Source organism: Eulemur rufifrons, chromosome 9 (assembly GCF_041146395.1).
Source record: "Eulemur rufifrons isolate Redbay chromosome 9, OSU_ERuf_1, whole genome shotgun sequence".
NCBI lineage: Eukaryota > Metazoa > Chordata > Mammalia > Primates > Lemuridae > Eulemur > Eulemur rufifrons.
In genome coordinates this window covers 27,446,480-27,467,695 of record NC_090991.1, presented here as the reverse complement: position 1 = coordinate 27,467,695, position 21,216 = coordinate 27,446,480, and the positions used below count along the sequence as shown (strand labels likewise).

Below are 21,216 nucleotides of genomic sequence, written 5' to 3'. Positions count from 1 at the left end.
ACGATGCCCCCACCCTGCTCCTCTCACATCCCTCCTTTTCTCAGAATTCTGCTTAAAACAAATCTCCAGAAGGTCTGGTCCCGGCACTAGCATGGCTTCTCAACCCTGAGCACTACTGACGTTGTGGGCCAGACAGTTCTCTGTGGTAGGGGCCTGTCTTATATATTGGAGGATATTTAGCAGCGTCCCTGCCATCCATCCACCCACAAAATCACCCCCATTTGTGAACCACTGCACTAGAGGGCTGGTTCTCAACCCTGGCTGCACATCAGAAACACCTGGGGACCACGCCAGGGCCCCACCCCACACTGACAGCATCAGACATGCTAATGAGCAGTCACGAATGGAGGTATCCTCTGAACATTTTAGACCTCCCTGTCGGTCTAAGATTCTCCAGGTAAGCAAGAATGTCTGTCACTTTATATGCCCTGATGTTCTTCTAATGTGTTGGTTGGTTCCTCCCTTAGACCAAATCCCTCCAGAGGCAGAAACCGTATCTTCTTTTCCCGTCTCCACAAAGCTCCATGAGTGCCTCTTATTTTATGCTAATCAAAATAGCTGGGAAAGCTCACCAGCCCCCTCCACCCCAACTTCAGATGAAGACGCCCCTTTCAGCAGCACCACCTCACCCAAATTCAACAGCATAGGACAAGGCAGAATTTACACAGGGAGGAGATGACAGAGAGATGAGGATCTCGGAGAATCCAGCTGCCTGACTTCGGTCACAGGGTCCGACCTGGGAAGGAGACTCTTCCTGCCGCTGTCCCCTGGGGGCTGGGGCTGGGGGGAGGCTCACTGAGTGGCCAGGTGCTGGCCTAAGTATCCTCGTGCTTCCTGAGCCCACCCCGCTCCTGACCAGAATGGAGGGCACGAGCCGGGGGCCGGCAGCAGTGGACCCCAGTCTACCAGATCAGACGCTGCTGTCCTCAGGCTGCCGGTGACTCAAAAACAGATGGACGCAGGCCCAGGTCGGCTCCTTTCTCAGCCTGGCTCTTGTGCTGGGACCTCTCCCCACACCTCCCTCAAGGATCCCCAGGAGCACCCGGCTGAGAGAGGCCAGCCCAGCATTAGCAGATGCAGTGGTGTCTGCCTCGAGCTCCCCTCCTCCCCACACCTGAGGCTGCTCCTCCCACCTGCAGACCAGGCTGCAGAGGAATGCAGTGTCAGAAAGGACATTTGGACATCACCCCTGTCTTCCCTAGGAAGAGGAAGTGCACACATCATTCGCTCATTCATTAGCAGGCACACAGAATACCGTAGACAGCAGACACGCCATCCTTCCCGATCTTTACGTTAATACTTGGGTGAGCTTAAAGACAAAATGATGGGGAGGACTCCAGGGACCAAGCTCCTCCAAAGACAGCAAAGGCTATTGAAGCACCCACAATCAACTTTCCCCCTAAAATTCAATGGCTAATATGTAAGAATACAAATTGCCAATGTGGTTATTTTATATGTAACGAATGGTTTAGTGTTTTCCGTGAGATTTTACTCATTTCATAATCAATGCCAACGGGGTGAGCAGTCCTTACAGATCTGCATCAGGTGGCCGTGGCTAGCTTGCCCACGGCGGCCCAGGGCGGTGAGGCCTTCCATTCCGAGGTGGCCAGCGTGACAGTGATTTTTTTTTTCCAAACTTCCCTCCCCTCAATTACACACAGGCACACACACCCTGTTGCCTAGAGACTGGACACATTCCTGGTGCTTACAGCTTCTTTTCTTTCTCCAGAAGCAGGAGCTTTGGCAACTGGGGCCTCCAGGAAATATGCCTGGGGCCAGGGCGAAGGGGGAACCAGGAGCGACACTTCCTCACAGACAGGCCCACCCCATCCCCGCTGCCCTCCCTTTCCCGTGAGGTTTGAAAAGCCCAGCAGGCTGGAACTGAAAGGCTCCCACAGGGAACAAGGCCCCCTTTGAAAGCCTGTGTTTACCCGGCTGCAGCCAGGGGTTGCCATGGCCACGGCCCACCTTGGCTGGCAGGCTCAGCGCTGCCAGGGCACCCCACCCCAGGCCCCTCCTAGGGACCTCGCTGGCACCCCTCTCCTGGGCCCCACAGCTGCTGCAAGCGCTGATTTTCAAGTCCCTCAGGCTGAAAACTTAATCCTGGAGGGCCTGAAAGAAGATTAAGGCTCCCTCGGGAGCTCCCGAGAGAAAGACCAGGCGACTTGACCAGCCTTGCTCGGGCAGGAGACGCTGGCCAGGCCCACGCCCGCCTGCCAGGGCGCTGCCCTGCCTCCCGGGCCAGCTGCTAATGGGAATGACTTATTTATGTAATTCATTATCGCTGTGTCCTGGAGCCAAGCAGCATCAGGCGGAGGCGAGACCTCAGCCTGGGAAGGAAGAATGGGAGGGCCTCTCCTCTTGATCTGAACCCTGCAAGGCCCCGGGCTGCAGGAAACCACAAGGACCTCGGGGCCCAAGGACAAAGGCAGCCGCGGAGGACGAGGACAAGGCCAGCAGTGTGGGCTCCGAGGGGCTCCTGAGTACAAGCCCGGCCAGGGGACATCAACCCTCCCTGGCTCCGCATTCCTCCTTTGGCTCTTTCCCCAGGAGAAGCCAGAGGGAGCAGAGGCTCTAAATAATTCAGCCCTCAAATTGCTCTGTGGTCAGAAGGACTTCTTCATTTATTTTTTAACTCTCCAGGCTCCATGGTTTCACAACGGGAGTCACTCTGATCCCAACCCCAGGCCCCTGCCCAGGAGGGGAGGGAAGAAGGTGCTAAACTTCTAGGATTCTGCGGGGTCAGAGGCCCACGCAGATAGGCTGGTGGGACGAGAGGCAGCAGCGCAGGCTCCAGGGCTTATCTCCACAGCGCTGGCGGAACTGGATTAATAGGAAGACCTGAGCCTCAGCCTCGGGGAGGCTAGACCCCCCTCTGTCAACAGCCTCCCCGTGCCTCTCTCGGGCCCTCCAGCTTCCCATCCTCTCTCAGGGCTTCTCCCTGCACCCCCACCTCACGCACCCCCACACAGCCCGCCGAGTTCATCCTAACTGCCACAGGGCCTGCGCACTCGGCATCCCTGCACCCGGGCATAGGGCCCTGGAACTGGCCTGGCCTTGGCACTCGTTTCATGTAATCCTCACACAACCGCATACGGTAGGTACTATGAACACCATCGTTTCACAGAGGAGGAAACTGAGACTCAGGGAGGTTAAGAACTCGCCTGGGTCACACAGCTAGTAAGCGAAGGACAAGGATTCAAAGCCAGTTGTCCAATTCCAGACTCCACGCCTTGTCCCCCACCTCCTCAGTTATACAGATACAGGCTGCACACACAGTCTTCAAGCTCCAGGACTGACCAGCCCCAGCGAGGTAAGGTGACTTGCTCACTGCCACACAGCCAGTTGGGGCAGTCTGGAGACAAGGACCAAAGTGCTATATCCAGGCTACATCCTTTCAACTACAGAAGCATCTGTATTTATGCAGGTGAGACACACACGTTTACTCTTTTACAATGTTACGGTCTAACGATCTATAAACCCAGCTTCACCCCTAGCAAGGCCCTGTGCTGGCGCTGACCACTCCTTCCCACCCTGCTCCATGAACTTCCAACAGCTCTGCTGCCTCCACCAAGACTTTTTAATCCTCTCTCACTTTATAATCCCTCCCATACCCCTTTAGGGTGGTGCGATTTCCAAGATTCCTAACGGGAGATCCCACACCATCGTACCAGCTCACATCTGTGCAACACCCTGCAGTTCCCAAAAAACTTTCTTACAGACATTATGCAATGAACTCAACGACCCTTGAACCAGGTAAGCATGGACACCTTTTTGAGGTGTCTGCCCACTTCACATCCCTCCTGTGGGGTCTGCCTTCCCCCCAACTCACAGGAGACGCCCCCAGCACCGCAGTGGTACTATATAAGGCCACATCCTCCCACACCTCTTGTTGGACAGTGGTAGACAGCTGACCCAAATGAGCCAATCAGATTCTCTCCCCCCCAGACTTCAAATCAAGGTTCAGACACTACTCAGTCTACGATGTTACTGGAAAGAGCACGGGTCTACTTGGGAGCTGAGGGGCCATGACACCTGGCAGCAGCATCCTGCAGGTGCACCACGCAGAGGCCCCGAGAGCAGCTGAGTCAGTTCCAGGCACTAGGGAGGCCAGCTGTACTTCCTGCGCTTGAGTCTTTAACTCCCCAGGGGCTTCAAATAGCTCAGGCTGGTTTCTGTTACTTGCAATCAGTAGAGTCTGAACTGAGAGCCGGGCTGGTTCCCTGCTGAGACGGTTAGAGCCAGGGTGCTGCCTGCGTCTCTCCCGTCCCCTCCCGTGGTAACCTGGAAGTCCCCATGTTGCAGACAGTGTGCCTACAGACAGCGGAGGACTGCCTAACCCACACCAAACTTTCCATGAGCAGAAAATAAACCTAAATTGTGTCACGCCACTGGGATAACAGGGTTGGATTATTCCTGCAGCATAGTCTAGCCCATCCTGACTAAAGCACAAAAATTAGTCAGCCCAGGCCCTTCAGCATATTTCTCTGGTCTGCAGGATGCTGCACTCATTTGTTTGACATTCATCTGTTTAGTAGGTATTTGTGGAGCACCAATGCCAGATGCTGTAACAGGTATAGCAAAGGGCACAGTAGTTAAAAAACAAACACACAAACCAACCCAATAGCTATCCCTAGGAAGCACCCTATCTGCTGGTAACCACAGGCCCCATTTAGGACTCAAAGGAACAGTTCTCCAGGTGCAAAAGCAGAGCTCCCACACAGCCCCTGGCTAACCTGAGCCCCAAGAAAAGCTCAGCCTCCAAGAGGCAAAGACAGCTTGTCCCAGCGACTCCAGGAGGGTGGCAGCCAGGAGTGAGTTCACACTAGGCTTTCACACCCTGGGCTTTACCAGCCCGACTCCTGCCAACCTCATGGCTGCAGACAAGCGCTTCCCATGCCCTGGGCGCAGAACAGAAGGGAGAAGGCATCAAGGCGGAGGAGGCATCAAGACAGCAGGTGGCTGGCAGAAAATAGGAGCAGCAAAAGAGACAGCTCATCTTCCTCACCATCCTCTGCAGCAGAACTAGCTCCTCTGGGAATCATCTCCCTGCTCAATTTTAACTGGAAAAGTCCCCAACGATTGGGTTTTTCTCTCCCCCAACATAGCTGAGAACTGAGCAGAGAAATCATCACTCTGTCAGGAACTGGTGTCTGGCTACAGTCTCCTTTCGTTATGCCAAAATCTAGATGAGAAGTTAGGCAGGCAGGGTTGCCATAGACAGTTATGCAGGCTGTTCACTGCACAAGGTGCCCATCCAAAGGGGCAAATGGGGCTGGAATCCAGCCTATACTTTGCTTATCAAGCTGTATATCCTAGAGGAAGGGTACTTTCTTCTGATTCACCCAAAGGTGTCTGCTGTATGCCACAGAAGCACTGGAGCCAGGGCTTCTGCAGACGAGTGAAGGAGCTTGGTGATGGGTACAGAGGAATTTACTATGCTAGTCTCTCTACTTTTGTAGATATTTGAAATTGTTCACAATAAAAGGTTAAAACAAAAACCAAATAAACACTCCACCCAGTAAGTGGGTGTGTTACTTGGATAAGTTACTTAACCCTTAGCCTCAGTTCCCACATCCAAAAGACAATAATCCCTGGCTCATAGGGTTGCTATAAGGTCTAAATTAAATTACATAAGTAGAATGCTGGACACAGAATAAGTCCTCTTACAACAGTAGCCGCTGGTGGCTGGGGCCAGGAAGGAACACAAGGCAAATGGGGATAGACGGACATTGTCCAGAAAAGCAAGTGCTTTGGGAAATGTGTGCCAAGAAGCCAGAGTCTGAAAATATGACCACCCTACTAGTGTTCCTGAATGGAGCTTGGGGAGCAGGGCTGGTCCGAGGGAGGTCTCACGGAACCCCCCCTTTCTTGGCAGCCTTCACATTCCCCAGGAGACCCCAGCCTCAGCTCAGAATCCAAATTAAGGTCACTGATCCACAGAAAGGTCACAAAGAGTGTTTCAGAAAAGGACATGCTGCCCAGCACCCAGGTAAACTCGGAGAAGGGCCAGGCGGCTGGTAGGTAGAGCTGGCTGGGCTGGGAGCGCCACACCTGGAAGGCTCAAAGCTGGAGTCCTCAAAGGGAACAGGAGTTCCCCAAAGGTGTCCCAGGAGAGCAGCCATTAGCACAGAGAGGACTCCTGCCACCTTTGTGGGGTGTGAGTGGCCATTCACATCCCAGAAGGTCAAACGCCATTTTTGAATTGCCTCATTATACAGAATGAATTTTTATGTTAATGTCTTCAAAATATGAGCGCTGCTATATGTGAATTTCACCAGTAGTGTATTTTTAATGACACTTACACCCCCTATTCACTTCCCTTCAAGGCCTTAGGTCCCAGAGCCTCACCAGGTTGAGAAGGCTGAGGGTGGCAGTGACAGGAAGCTGGGAGCCCTCTCCAAAACCCCTGAAGGGCCCCCACCCTTGGCACGAACCACCAAGGCCCTGGGTGCCAGCCTGGTGCCTGCCCTCGGAGGCTGACACAGAGGGCTTCTGGCTTCAGTCAAATGTCATCTCACTCACTCGCTTTGTCCTTTCTTTTTTCTTTTCCAGGATGAAAGCTAATAGGATGATTCATTCTCTTATTAAATCAACTCACGAGAAAAAGGGAAGTCACCCAAATCCCACCCCTTATCCTTTTGAACATAAGCCACTCCATGGCTCATCCTCCGTACGCACTTAATAGAAATGCCAGCACAAGGAAGAAATTCCACTAAAAATCCCACCCTTCAGCTCCCCTTTCATGTCTCAAGAATTCACTCTCTGGCAGTTTGCTAAGTCTCTAAGGCTGCTGGAGGGCTGGGTTGGGGTTTAAGGATTTCCAAATAAAACGTGCTAGGAGGGGAAAGAGACACGCGGCTCTTAAATCCACAGACGTGCAACAGATAGTAAAAATCCACCCAGAAAACGTCCTTCTCTGTCCCTGCTGGATCTCTTCAGCTCTTTCCCAAACTTAGAAACAGCTGCTTCCCCATAACTCCAAAAAAAGCTCTCATATGCTCGGTCTCCTCATTCTTTCCAGCTCTGCGCTCGTACACTTAATCTACCTCCAGGCTCACTTTATCCCTCCCTCGGCTTGTCAAATAAGGAGAGTAACAGTGAAAGGATAAGAATCCCAACACTACGATGGCGCAAAGCACTCGCACTCCTGTAAACACATCCAAAGCCTCAGCTGCTGGCTTGAGCTCTGATCCCACCTCCTCAATTAACTAGCGGTGTGACCTTAGGCAAGTTCACTTAACCTCTCTGTGCCTCAGTCTCTTCCTGCATCAAGTGCTGATAACACTATCTCATGTAGGGCTGCTTAAATAAATTAATACTCCTAAACTGCTCAGAAAGCTTACAGGCATGCAGCAAGCATGCAATAAATGTTAGCTATTTTTATCAGACCATCACCACAATCTTAACCGATAGGGATTATTATTACCAAGCTCTATGTAACAGATGTGTTCAACAGCCATGTGTTGCTGTGGGGGTATAATAATAGATTTGCCTCAAGAAAAGTACAAATTAGGAAGTGAAGTGGCTTGCTCAGAATGACACAGCCCACACATGGCAGAGCTGAGACTGGAACTCCAGCCACAGCCTCCAATTTGCACACTCACGAATTTCACACTTTGACACGCTCCCTCCTTCCGTCATGGAAATTTGAGAAGTCCCATGGGTGAGCATCAAAAACAGATTCCAATGCTGCAACCTCTAGGGAGTGGCAGTATTGCAAGGGAGAGTTGCAGGATTCGCCAAGAAAATTTAATTTCTATTCATTTTAATATTCCAAGAAAACACACTGAAGCCACCTTGGGGAGAGGGTGCCACCAAGGACCACTCGAGGATCACACAGACCTCAGCAATGGTTCAGACAAAAAAGTCTCCCTTGGGAGGCTCCCAGGCTATCATCAATTTATAAAGGTCAGGGCAAACCATTCGGGAGCATATTTGTATAAGCACGGCCTAAGACATGTGGACTTCTGCCAAGCCCATATATATATTTTTAAAACATCTGCACTGTCTTCACCCTTGACAAATAGCAGCCAGGCTACAGAAATATTTCCATTACACCCAAAAGCCTGCTTTGCCACCACAATTCATTGAAATGGATGTTTCCAATTTGAGAAGAACTCCTCAACAAAAACATCTAAAAACACCCCAACCTTTCCAGCAGCAGCAACCAATCTGGCATTTAGGAAGCCTCTAAAACACTAGTAAATGATATTTGTGGAAACAAGTCATTTGGTAAACATATGCCCTCATGCCCAAAGTCTAACTGTAGCTAATAGATGGGTTAAGCCCATTTCTTCTAGCTCTGTTTTGAACATTAGTTAGAAGACTTCTGCACACTTTCTCATATTTCAAGACTGTGATGAAAGCACCTTATAGCCATGCTGAAAAGAACTAAGAATGAAAAGAATTTAGCACTGTAGCCCTGGCTCTACCACTAAGTAGCTGTGTGAGTTCATGAAATGAAAATAATGATAATAACAATAACAGTAACAGCAGCTAACATTTATTGAGGACTTACAATATACTAAACACTGTGCTAAGAGCTTAATAAGTATTTGGTCCTCATTAGCAACCGCTTGGTAATATTATTACTCCCACTGTATACATCAGGAAACTAAGACTCGGAGAGATTGAGTAACTTGCCCCAGGAACACAGCAGCGACTAGCAGAAGCTGTATTCAAACACAGGCAGGATGACATGATGTTCTTAACCACATACCATCAGTCTTTTCAAGGTGTTTAATGACCCAGGACCACAAATTCCTCTAGGAGCAGGCTGAGTGATCTTCAAAATCCTTTCTGGCTGTAAAATTCAGTGATTCTTTTAGAAATAAAATAAATTTATGACTTCAAGAAATAAAATGCAATGATGCTCTAGTACTGTTAAGATGGAAGGAAACATCTGTGTATGCCTCACCCAGAACCAGTCAAGGGAGGAAAACCACTGATTTTCTAGGGTAATGATGCCCTGTGAAACACCCAGACTGGCCCCAAACCGTCTCTGGAAAAATGACAGCTTAAAGTTCTTAGAGAATGCACCAATATGCAAAAGTCTGCAAGTTTGCAACTATCAGTTCTCAAACTTTAATTTGACTTTTTTAAAAAAAGAAAGTCAAATGCAAGAAAATGCTGCTGGGTGCAGTGGCTCACACCTGTATTTCCAGCAACTTGGGAGGCTGAGGCAGGAGGATTGTTTCAGGCCAGGAGTTCAAGACCAGCCTGGGCAACATAGTGAGACTCTATCTCTTTGGAAAAAAAAAAAAAAAAAGAGTCCAAGATTGAGGTGCCAGCAAAAGAAACAAAAGAAAAAAAAATGAGAAAAATCAGCTAGGCATGGTGGTGCACACCTGTAGTCCCAGCTACTCTGGAGGCTGAGGCAGGAGGGTCACTTGAGGCCAGGAGTTTAAGGGTGCACTGACCATGATAGCATCACTGCACTCTAGCCTGGGCAACAGCGTGAAACTCTGTCTCTTAAAAAAAAAAATGCTGCTCAGCAGGGGCATTTACATGGGAATTTACTATGCTAGTCTCTCTACTTTTGTAGATATTTGAAATTGTTCACAATAGAAGGTTAAAACAAAAACCAAATAAACACTCCACCCAGTAAGTGGGTGTGTTACTTGGATAAATTACTTAACCCTTAGCCTCAGTTCCCACATCCAAAAGACAATAATCCCTGGCTCATAGGGTTACTATAAGGTCTAAATTAAATTATATAAGTAGAATGCTGGACACAGAATAAGTCCTCTCACGACAGTAGCCGCTGGTGGCTGGGGCCTAGTATTAAGGATGCCAGCACAATATATATGTTGACCTTGTGCATACTCTGCTTTCTTCTCAGGTGGACAACTGCTCAAGTACCATCCACCTTGCCCAGGTAATCTATATTTTTTGTGGGTTTTCGGGGGTTTTTTTGTTTTTTTTTTTTTTTTGAGACAGAGTCTCACTCTGTTGCCCAGGCTAGAGTGAGTGCCGTGGCGTCAGCCTAGCTCACAGCAACCTTAAACTCCTGAGCTCAAGCAATCCTCCTGTCTCAGCCTCCCGAGTAGCTGGGACTACAGGCATGCGCCACCATGCCCGGCTAATTTTTTCTATATATATATTTTTAGCTGTCCATATAATTTCTTTCTATTTTTAGTAGAGATGGGGGTCTCGCTCTTGCTCAGGCTGGTCTCGAACTCCTGAGCTCAAACAATCCGCCCACCTCGGCCTCCCAGAGTGCTAGGATTACAGGCACGAGCCACCGCGCCCGGCCTCGGTTTTTTTTTTTTTTTTTAGACAAGGTCTCACTCTGTCACCCAGGCTGGAGTGCAGTGGTGTCATCATAGCTCACAGCAACCTCAAATTCCTAGGCTCAAGCAATCCTCCTGCCTCAGCCTCACAAGTAGCTGAGACTACAGGCACATGCCACCATGCCTGGCTAATTTTTCTGTTTTAGAGGCAGGGTCTCACTATGTTGACCAGACTGGTCTCAAACTCCTGGCCTCAAGTGATCCTCCCACCTCAGCTTGCCAAAGTGCTGGGATTACAGGCATGAGCCACTGCACCTGGGCCCCAGTAATCTGTGTTTTAAGACCTCCCTATCACCTCTGTGGTCCTGTAATTGGGCAGGGGTTTTGTCCTATGCACGTCTGATATCTTCATCGGCTTCCTCCTCCCCACCATCACCCAGCCCAGTCTCCAGACACACACTCAGTTTCGCCGCCTTCCCCAACTCCATCTCTGATTCATCTTCTTCCTCTCCCTGCTGTCTGCTCACCTAGTTGCTGGCGACAAAGCCAGTAGTGAAACTCTTCCAGCTGACCCCTCCCCTCATGCTCACTAGCTCACTCTTTCTGGCTCCTGGTACTGCCTGAAACAGAAACTAATCTCAGACCTGAACTAAGTGAAATCGTTTCCTGGCCTGATCACCCTACATGACCACAGAGCATTTTCCCTCAACACAGCTCCAAATCCAGCTTGCTGGTCACCGGAAAACAACAAAGCTTTGCAGACGCCCCCATAGAACCGAACACTTACTTAATGAAAAGGGAAACATGGGGTTAGAGGAGGAAGCAAGAGTTCATGCCATACTGTTTTCTGCTGCTACTTCTCTCTAATTTGCACAAGTCAATTTAAATTCACCCCAAGAGCTAAAGTTCACCACCCACAATTTTAAACTCTTTAAACTCGTTGTCCAGCATCCATTTATATTTGGTTCGTTCTTAATCAGATTCTCTTCCGAGAGCGAGCCTTGTTCTCTTGTGAGATCTCTACAGCCATCTTGCTGAATGCAGTTGAGATTGTTACAGGACATGTTTTTCCTAGATTTGAAAAATGAAGGTTTTACTTTGTGCTTGAAACAACAAAAAAGAAAAAAAGGCCGGGTGCGGTGGCTCATGCCTGTGATCCTAGCACTCTGGGAGGCCAAGGCGGGAGGATCGTTTGAGCTCAGGAGTTCGAGACCAGCCTGAACAAGAGCGCGAGACCCCATCTGTACTAAAAATAGAAAGAAATTAGCTGGACAACTAAACATATATAGAAAAAAAAAATTAGCCGGGCATGGTGGTGCATGCCTGTAGTCCCAGCTACTCAGGAGGCTGAGGCAGGAGGATCACTAGAGCTCAGGAGTTTGAGGTTGCTGTGAGCTAGGCTGACGCCACGGCACTCGAGCCCAGCAACAGAATGAGACTCTGTCTCAAAAAAAAAAAAAGAAAGAAAGAAAGAGAAAACGCCATTATAAATGAACATAATGTTAGTCCTTGGTGATCTTTCAAGGAATTATACATTTTGAGAAAGATCCTAAGCTGTGTTCTGTGCCTCTTACCCCTGCCCCCACTACACACATGTGGGTGCCTTTCTTTGTGGCCGGCTGGTATTACAAAATGATTCTACTGTGGGCTTAAGCAAAACAGAACTGGAAGGGTAAGAGCACTGGCCCAACAAGTGCATGGTCAAAGAGAAATCACTTTTGGATTATCTGTTATTCACTCATTCATTCAACAAAGTTTACTGAGGGCCTCGTGTGTACACTCAAAACCCTTCTAGGTGCTAGGCCAGGAGGGTGAACAAGATAACCCGCTAGCTTGGCCCGTGCCACTCTCAGAAACAACTTGTGATGGGGGCTGATGCTTTCTGTGTTCCAATAACCAGACAAACGTTCCACCACTTCCAGGGGTCCTGCACCTCTTCTCACAGGCATGGACTCCATCCTAGGGGGCTGCAGGTCACCCCCAGCGAGCACCCTTGCTGATCGAGATCTGTGCAGGGCCAGGGCCCCAGCTGTTGAGAAGATACAGTGTGTGCCTGGGCTCACTAATTAGCGGATGAGCTGCTCAGTGTTATTGGGCATTCTTCGATCACTCCAACAGTAAAAGAAGGGGTTAGGCCAGATTCGAGCAATCTTCTAGCTCAGAAATTCCAGCTCCTTTTATCCTACTATTACTGAGCTGACGTGGATCTCTAGGGGCCGCTACTACGTCTTCCTGTCTCCAGATGAAACCTCTTAAACCACAAAGACAAATGAAATTTGTCCCTATTTCTAAAGACCTTCAGGGAAGGCCATTCCCTTCTGCTCCTGTGAGTCACCTTTCTTACATCTCACATCCTATCTGGAATGTCTTCCTCGCACCTGACTTGAGTCCTTCCTCTGCGGTTTAAATTCATTTGCCTCTGGTTCTGGTTCTAAGTTCGGAGAGACGAGCGAATCACTGTGTTTTGAGCAGTAACTCTTAGGAGACTTTTATTTTTTCTTCAGCTTGTTCACTGCAGGCATTACAGGAGGAGACAGTGTTTCTCCGCTATTAAAAACCACAAAGCCAACCACACTGCCCAGTTCCTGCCTCACCCTGGCAAGGGTGCTGCAGGATCCAGAAAACCTGACCCTCTGACACCCACACACCAGCCACTCGGCTCTGCTCAGAGTTCACAAAGTGGCAGAGCAATGTTTTCTTTCCCATGGCCACATCAAAAGCCCAGGAGACTGCCCAAAGCAATATACAGATTCAATGCAATCCCTATCAAAATACCAGTGTCATTTTTTCACAGAAATGGACGAAACAATCCTAAAATTCATATGGAACGTAAAAGAGCCAGAATAGCCAGAGCAATCCTGAGCAAAAAGAATAAAGCTGGAGGCACCCCACTACCTGACTTCAAAATATATTACAAGAGTACAGTAACCAAAACAGCATGGTAGTGGTATAAAAATAGACCCAAAGACCAATGGAACAGAATCCAGAATCCAGAAATAAATCTATTAATACATATTTACAGCCAGCTGATGTTTGACAAAGGCGCCAAGAACATACACTGGGAAAAGGACATCCTCTTTAATAAATGGTGCTAGGAAAATTGGACATCCACACATCCATCACAGAAGAATGAAACTGGACCCCTATCTCTCACCACAAAAATCAACTCAAGACCTGAAACTACTAGAAGAAAACAGGGGACACAATTCAGAACATTGGTTTAGGCAAAAATTTCATGGTTAAGACCTCAAAAGCAGCAGGGTGCTGTGGTTCACGCCTGTAATCCTAGCACTCTGGGAGGCAGAGGCGGGAGGATTGCTTGAGCCCAGCAGTTAGAGACCAGCCTGAGCAAGAGCCCGTCTCTACTAAAAATAGAAAAATTAGCTGGGCATCGTGGCACGTGCCTGTAGTCCCAGCTACTTGGGAGGCTGAGGCAGGAGGATCGCCTGAGCCCAGGAGTTTGAGGTTGCTGTGAGCCACACTGACACCACGGCACTCTAGCCCAGGCAACAGAGCGAGACTCTGTCTTAAAAAAAAAAAAAAAACCTCGAAAGCACAGGCAACTAAAACAAAAATAGACAAATGGGATTATATTAAACTAAAAAGCATCTGCACAGCAAAGGAAATAATCAACAGAGTGAAGAAACAACCTGTCAAACAGGAGAAAATGTTTGCAAACTATTCAACCAACAAGGGACTAATATCTAGAATATAAGAAACTCAAACAACTCAAAAACAACCAAAACCTCCTCCCACAAATAATCCCATTAAAAAGTGGGCAAAGGACATGAAAAGCCAGTTCGCAAAAGAAGACATGCAAATGGCCAACAGGTTTATGAAAAATGCTCAACATCACTAATCGTCAGAAAATTCCAAATCAAAACTACAATGAGATATCGTCTTACCTCGGTCAGAATGGCTATCACTGAAAAGACAAAAAATAACAAATGCTGGTGGCCATGTGGAGAACAGGGAACTCTTAGATGCTGTCAGTGTACACAGTGATACAATCCAGCAATCCCACTACTGGGTATCTTTTCAGAGGAAAAGATATCAGTATATCAAAGGGTCCTCTGCACTCGCTTGTTGACTGCAGCACTGTTCACAGTAGTAAAAATATGGAATCAACCTAAGTGTCCAACAACAGATGAACTGATAAAGACAATGTGGTCTATATACACAATGGAATACCATTTGGCCATAAAAAAGAATAAAATCATGTCATTTGCAGCAACATGGATAGAACCAGCGGTCATTATGTTAGTGAAATAACCTAGGCACAGAAAGACAAATACTGCAAGTTCTCACTCATACGTGGGAGCCTAAAACCTTGATCTCATGAAGACAGAATAGAATGATGGATACCAGAGGCTGGGAAGGGCCTGAGGGTGGGAGGGGGAACTGAAGAGAGGTTGGTGAATGAGCACAACCTTACAGTTACATAGAAGAAATAAGTTCCAAGGTTCCATAGCAGACTAGGGTGACTAAAGTTAGAAATAACATATTGTATATTTCAACGTAGCTAAGAGAGGACTTGAAATGTTCCCAGCACATAGAGATGATAAATTCTCAAAGTGATGGATACCCCAAGTACCCTGACTTGATCACTACACATTCTATGCATGTAAAAAACACTCACAGGTACCCTATAAATATGTAAAATACTACGTATCAATAAAAGAAGACAAAAAGCCCAGGAGAGAGCAGCCACCTTTATCTTCGCTCAGCTCAAGCGCACCCTCCCCCAGGAAACCTTCCCTGCTCGACTCCTCTTCTGGCTGGCAAAGCCCCGTCTTCAGTGCTTTGTCCTGTCGCAGCACTTGCCATGGCAGCTGGAATTCTAGGCTAAAATGTTGGTCTCCCTTACTAGACTGCAGGCATCTTGCAGGCAGGGGCCATGCCTTGGAGACCTATGCGCTCCAGGGCAGACCCCAGCAGAGTGTCTGGCGCTTGGCCAGGGGTTCTCAGCAGACTGCATCAACCTGAACTCTCTGGGCATGTTCCAGCAGTGCCCGGACACTGCACTGGCAGCCCTTCCAGCGGGGCACAAACCTGCCGGCCCACTGTCCCCATCCCACAGCCCCCACCCAGCTCATCAGGGGTCTCTCTGAGAATTTCTATAAGGGTGTGAGCCTGCAGCCAGGCTTCCTGAATTCAGATCCTGGCTCTGCCACTTACGTGATCTTGGGCCAGTTATTTGAACTCTCGATGTCTCTTACTATATGTCTCTTTTTCTTCATCTGAAAAATGGACATAGCATCTCATAGAGTCTTATGAAGATGAAACAAACTAATCCATGTGAAGCACTTGGAACAGGGCCTGACCCATAGCAAGTGGTCTGACCATGACTAAGTGCTTATTATCATTATTTCCCAAGCCTATGCCTTCACAGGAGCCCCAAGAGCCCAGAAGATTCCACTCTTGACCCCATAGGGCCTTCCCCACCCCCTCACTAGGCTCCCTTCCTCCAGTGCCCCCTTTGCCCCCTGCTCTGGACCAATGTTGGTACCAATATGAAAAGCCATCCAACCCCCTCGCTGATTATCCCCACACCCCTGCCCCCAGCTTATAGGGCAAGTTCTCCAAAGAAAACGGAGAAGAGTTGTTTCCACAGCAGGGCTACAAATGCTGAGTCATTCTGCCCCCACCTATGCTTAGCTGTCAGCCCTGACGTTTCAGCCACCCCAACCCCACCGTGCAGTCCTCTCTGCTCACAATTCAAGAGCCTCACCACACACCCCCCACCTCTCCAAAAGCCAGCCTCAGCCCTCTACAGTTTTTACCAAAGATTTTCCTTAATGACAAGCCTCAGAACTTTTGCACCCATGTGCAGAAATAATAATAATAATAGCTTCTATCTAATGAACACTTTCTATTTGTCTGGGACACATGTTAGATCTCTTTTAACTCTTTCTAAACAGGAGAAACTCAGGGACTTACAAAGTCATAGAGTGAGATGGGGGGATTCCACCTGGGGATGCCCACCTTCAGATCCCACACTCTAAACCACTAAGCCAGGATGGAAAATGGACACAGAATGGTTGCATTGCTTCCTGAGGGTGGAGGTTAGACCAGCAGAGTTTTTTTTATCCCACCAAGAATTCCTCAAAGACTCCTGATGCCACCATAATAGAAATGAACTGGTCACATTTTATGAGAAGGGAGTTTATGTTTACAAGCACTGTTACCACATTTATCATTTATGACCTGCTTTAAAGATAAGAATTTTAGCTATATCTTTAGGAGTCCCTTATCTTGCTCTGACACATCAGAGGTACTTACTGGGAGGCCAGAAGCAGAGGGGATCAGAGAAGCACTGAGTGAGCTAACACAACTAGCATCCTGAACGTACCAACCCATGGCAGCCAGGGCCACAGCAGACAGACAAGTCCCGGCCACTAGGGAAGGTGAATCCTCAGTCACTGCCACAGGACCTTTGCATGCCACCGAGACATCTTCCAAGTCCCACGTCAGGGACTGCTGGACCACAGCCCTTTAGGGTCCCCAAGGCCCATTATGGCTTTTACTTCCCATAAGTGTAAGAGCCAGCAAAACAGACACCCAGCTTCCTATGCCCAAGGCTCTAGAGTACTCCTGCCTCTGTTGCTTATGCCAGAGCAGAGCGAATGTAGGAAACTCTGAAGGAAGAAACAGGTGTGAGAGGCGCCATATGCCAAACACTGTGCTCCCTAGCTAAACAAAGAAAAACCCCGATGAGCTACAGTTGTCTTGGGGGGAACTTGAGCCTAACGAGAGCTTCTCAATACAAAGGCAGAGAAGTCACAAATGGCAGGTCCTCCTAAAGGCTCTTCCAGATCCCTAGCAAGTGAAGACACCATAAACACTGCGCAGCAGCCAGGGCCCAGTGAGCTATGAGTAAGAAAGAAAAGGCAGGCCAGGCCCCCTCCAGGCTGCACTGGGGACGGGGAGGGGGATGGGGATGGCCAGCCCTCTGGCCCCCACTTGCCTTCTAAAGTCCAGAAGGATCTAAGGAACCTGCAATACCCAGATTCTGGCCTTGGACAATTCTGCCCCGAGGCCTCCTCAAGAGGAGTCTTTCTTTCACACTTGACACTCACCACTAAAGCACCTTAACTCAGTCTCCCGAAGAATGAACTAGGGCTCTTAAAGCGCCTGGCTCCTGCACTCAGCTAAAACACCAGAATGTCCACCCTACCCAGTGCCTGTATTTACCTCTAATTCAACAGCCCAGTGGGCCCCAGCCCAGCGCCCACGGCCTTCCCCCCACACAGACAGCAACAACAGCTCTGGAGAAGGGCCGCCTCATCGGCCTCCATTCTCCATCCAGCTGTGGGCAGCCGGGATCTGCTCCAGGGTTTCCAGGTCTCTGTGGCTACAAGCCCAAAGTTGCATGGGAAGGTCATGAGAAAGACCTTACAAGAGGTCTGCTCTTTGCACCCAGGATTATTCGCTGACCAGCCACAAAGGAGGGAACTGTTCTGAATGGTCCAAGCTAGACCACAAACTAGAGCTGGGGTCTTAATGAGGGTCCTAGTTCCAAGGGGGTATATTAACCCTCTGATATTGAAGACAAGTGTGTCCCTGCACATGTGCATTTTGGGTGGAGGGGAGTTAGGGCTTTTATCAGATTCTCAAAGGGGCCCATGACCCCAACCTCTGGCCTCAAGTCCCACCCTAGTCATATCAACATCCCTGAGCCACCTAGCTGTCCAGGCTCTCTCTTCTATTCAACATTGTGTCCAGGTCTGCGGCGCCAACCTGTTCCCTTGTCTGCTGATCTGATCTTTCCAGCTTCAGAAAGTGGACAGGGGAGTTTCTAACTCAACCCTCCTGCACACATCCTCCAGCTGCCTGGGGGCCTGAGCCAAGCTTCTCTCAGCAGCACCTCTCCATCCCAGAGATAGCACCCACCGCTCAGATCAGGGTCCCAACAGCACCAACCCTCAACAACAGAGAGGGCCCAGCTTCACACTAGATCTGCAGGGCAAACCTCATGGGAGAGGACTTCCTCACCTCCTTCAGGAACGCCAGGGTAACCCCACCCAGGCTGTAAAGAAAAGGGGTGGGGAGGCCCAGAACATCTTCCTGAGTCCTTTCTCCTAGGCCAGGTGGTTCAGGGTGCTGCAAGGTAACCCAGGGGAAGGCTCACTCCCCACGCTCACGATGCTGCCGCCCGAGGATCAGGTGGGAAGCGAAATGGTCTTCTTGAACCCTGTATCACCTCCTGGACATCTTGTTTCTAAACTCTCAGTGAGTCCCCTCCCCCTCCACTTGCACCAAAAAAAGGAAAATCTAAAACCTTTCTCCCGTTAAATTCCTTCCCGGGATTTAATTTCAGTATATATTTCTTGGAGCTAAAACTTTTTTTACGGAGAAATGAAATGGGCAAGCCAGTGCTGGGTATAAGGCAACCGTACGACCCAGAAAATGACAAGGGCAGAATGAATAACCGCAAATGCCAGCCCCCTGGAGCTTAGAGCCCGGGGCACAGGAGCGCACAGGGCGGGGGAGCAGGGGCGGAGACAGTGCGTTCCCAACTTTCCCTGGCCGAGCCGCCCGGAGATGCAGCTCCCAGGGGACGAGGTGGGACCAGAAAAGGCTGAGCCGACCTGTGACATCGGCGGGGGCAGGAAGCGAAGCTCCCCTCCCCCTGAAAGGAGCTCTGCTCCCAGCAGGCGCCCCCGCCTGCAGTCCCGCCCAGCCAGCGCCCCCAGGCCCGGGCAAAACCGGGAGGGGCGCCCACACAAAAGGGGGAGCGGCGGGAGAGGGGACTCAGGCGGCGCCGGCTCGGGGAGGCCTCGCTTCCCTCCCCCGCGGCGCCGGCCCGCGACCACCCCGCCACCGCGCGCCCCGCTCCCAGCCCCAGATGCCCGCACGCCCCCCGCGCCCAGGGCCTGGGATGAGGTGGAGGCTCGGGAAGGAAGGGCGGGCCGGGACCTGCCGCACGCGGCTGGGGCGGCGCGGGCTCCCAGGGAGCCGCGGCGACAGCACCGGGAATCAAACTCGCGACGGCCCGGCCCTCCCGGCGGCGCCTGGGCGATCGGTCCCGAGAAGGTGGGGCCGCCGGGCCGGGGCCGAGATTGCGCGCGGGGAGCCCGGCGGGGTCCGCGGCGGGGCCGGGCGGCAGCCGGCGGGCGCGCAGGAGGTCTTACCGAGCAGCCGCCACGCGCGTCCGCTCCCCGCGGGCCGCTGGGGCCGGGCCGGGCCGGGCGGGGGAGGGGCGCGATCCCGCGGCGGCGGCGGCGGCGGCGGCGGGCCCGGCTCGGCGGCGCGGCGGCGCGGCTGGGCGCGGGGAGGCGGAGAATGCGAGGCGAGGCAAGCTTCCTAGCGGCGGGCGGCGAGAAATGCAGCTGTCCCTGCGCGGCTGCCGGCGGGGCCACAAGTGGGGCCGCGCGGGGAGGAGCGGGGCTGCGGGCGGAGCGGGGGCCAGGCTGCGGCGCCCCCAGACCCTCTCCGGGTGCCCGACCCCTTTCCAGGGAAGAGAGAAGCAGGGATGGGGGTCCAGAAACCAACGCGGTGGCGCGGGGCGGAGAGGGGAGCACTGACTGAAGATTGGGAAAATCCCCTCCGTGTCACCCCCCTGGCAGCCGCAGTGACCCCCTGGCTTGCGGGCAGGAGGTCTCCCAGGCAGAGCGGGGTGCGGGGCGTCCTCCCCTCCCGACTGGGGAGCAGCGCCAGGGCAGGGTGGGCCGGGGAGACCCAAGATCTCTGAGATCAGAGGGGAGCCCAAGAGCAGCGCGGCCGGACAGGTTGCAGATGTACGCCAGGAACCCAGGGTGAGGGTGCAGGAGAATGTGGACGCACATCTGGGGCTTGGGACACGGAAGTGTGGGGGAGGGGCAGCTCCCTGGGATTTAGGGGTCAGGACAGGAAACAAAATCAAACGCTGAGATCAGAGGAGAATGTGGGGAAGGGTCAGGAAATCAAAGCTATTATTCATTCACACCAGCAGATACCACCTGCCACATCCCCATGGCCTCTTTTCCCAATCTCTCCAACGTCCGCCGTGTCACTTCAGGGGCTTCTGAGCCCTGGGAAGATATTCCATGGAAAAACTTGTTTAATAAATAGAAAATCGACTTTGGCTATGCTTTTTCCACGTGGTCCGGTTTTGGACTCCAATTTAGGGCCAGGTAGGGTGAATCAGATGGTGACCCCCAAGAACCCTGCTTCGAAGAGGAGCTACCTAGGGCATCTGAGGAGGGTGAAGGCCAGATGTAATCCCAGCTTTGCTGCCAAACAACTTGCAAAGCGTCTGCACCCTCCTCCTGCAAAAGCCTGCCTTAGAGACCCGCTTGCCCGTCTGGACCCAGGCCCCCAGGAAGAGCCCCCTCTACCCTCCTCTGAGCACTTGCAACCCGCTAGCCTTGCTGAGACAGACCAACATGCTCAGCCACAGAGACATCTGATGGTAAAAACCGCAAACCAAAGTGCCCCAGACACCAGTGTGTTTCCATCATTTGCATGCCCCGGGTTAGTTTAGGAACCTGGGAGGGAGAGAAACCTCAGAACCACACCCTCCTTGGGGAGGCCTTGTGTTAGGGTAGCATGTGGAGCTGAGCTCCAGGACTGGGTTCCCTCTCCCCCTCTGAGGATCTCTCTCCTGCTCCCCTCTCCCCATGCTCCTGTGCATCTGATTGGGGTGGGGCTTGAAACCCCAGAAGATGGTCCTTAGACCCCAGGTTAAAGATTCTTAATGCAGACGAACCGACCCATGCCTCTCTGCTGACTCCTGGCTCCTTTCCTGAATTGTAACTGAGCGCTCAGGATTTATCCTCTTGGCGGTACTGGATTATGCTATCAAGTGTGTTATCTTATACTTACCAGCAGTGCAGTTCATCTGCCACTTTTCTGCTTACTCGCAAGATCCCCCTGCAGTTCATCCCTGTCAGCTTGGCATTTCAGGACCAGGAAAATGCGTCTAACAAAACTTGGAGGTTTGTATTATGGTCATTAATAAAACCAATCCTTAAAGCACATTCTTCTTGGACTTTGCTAA

General features: G+C 50.9%; 1 protein-coding gene across 1 annotated transcript in view; it reads right to left on the bottom strand.

Annotated features, from left to right (window-relative positions):
* Positions 1-19,415, bottom strand: part of CUEDC1 (CUE domain containing 1) — a 76,753-nt gene extending 57,338 nt beyond the window's left edge. The window contains exon 1 of the mRNA XM_069481151.1: positions 19,370-19,415. The gene's annotated coding sequence lies outside the window, so the exon portion shown is untranslated. The remainder of the gene's footprint in view (positions 1-19,369) is intronic.
* Between the last annotated feature and the right edge of the window lie 1,801 nt (positions 19,416-21,216).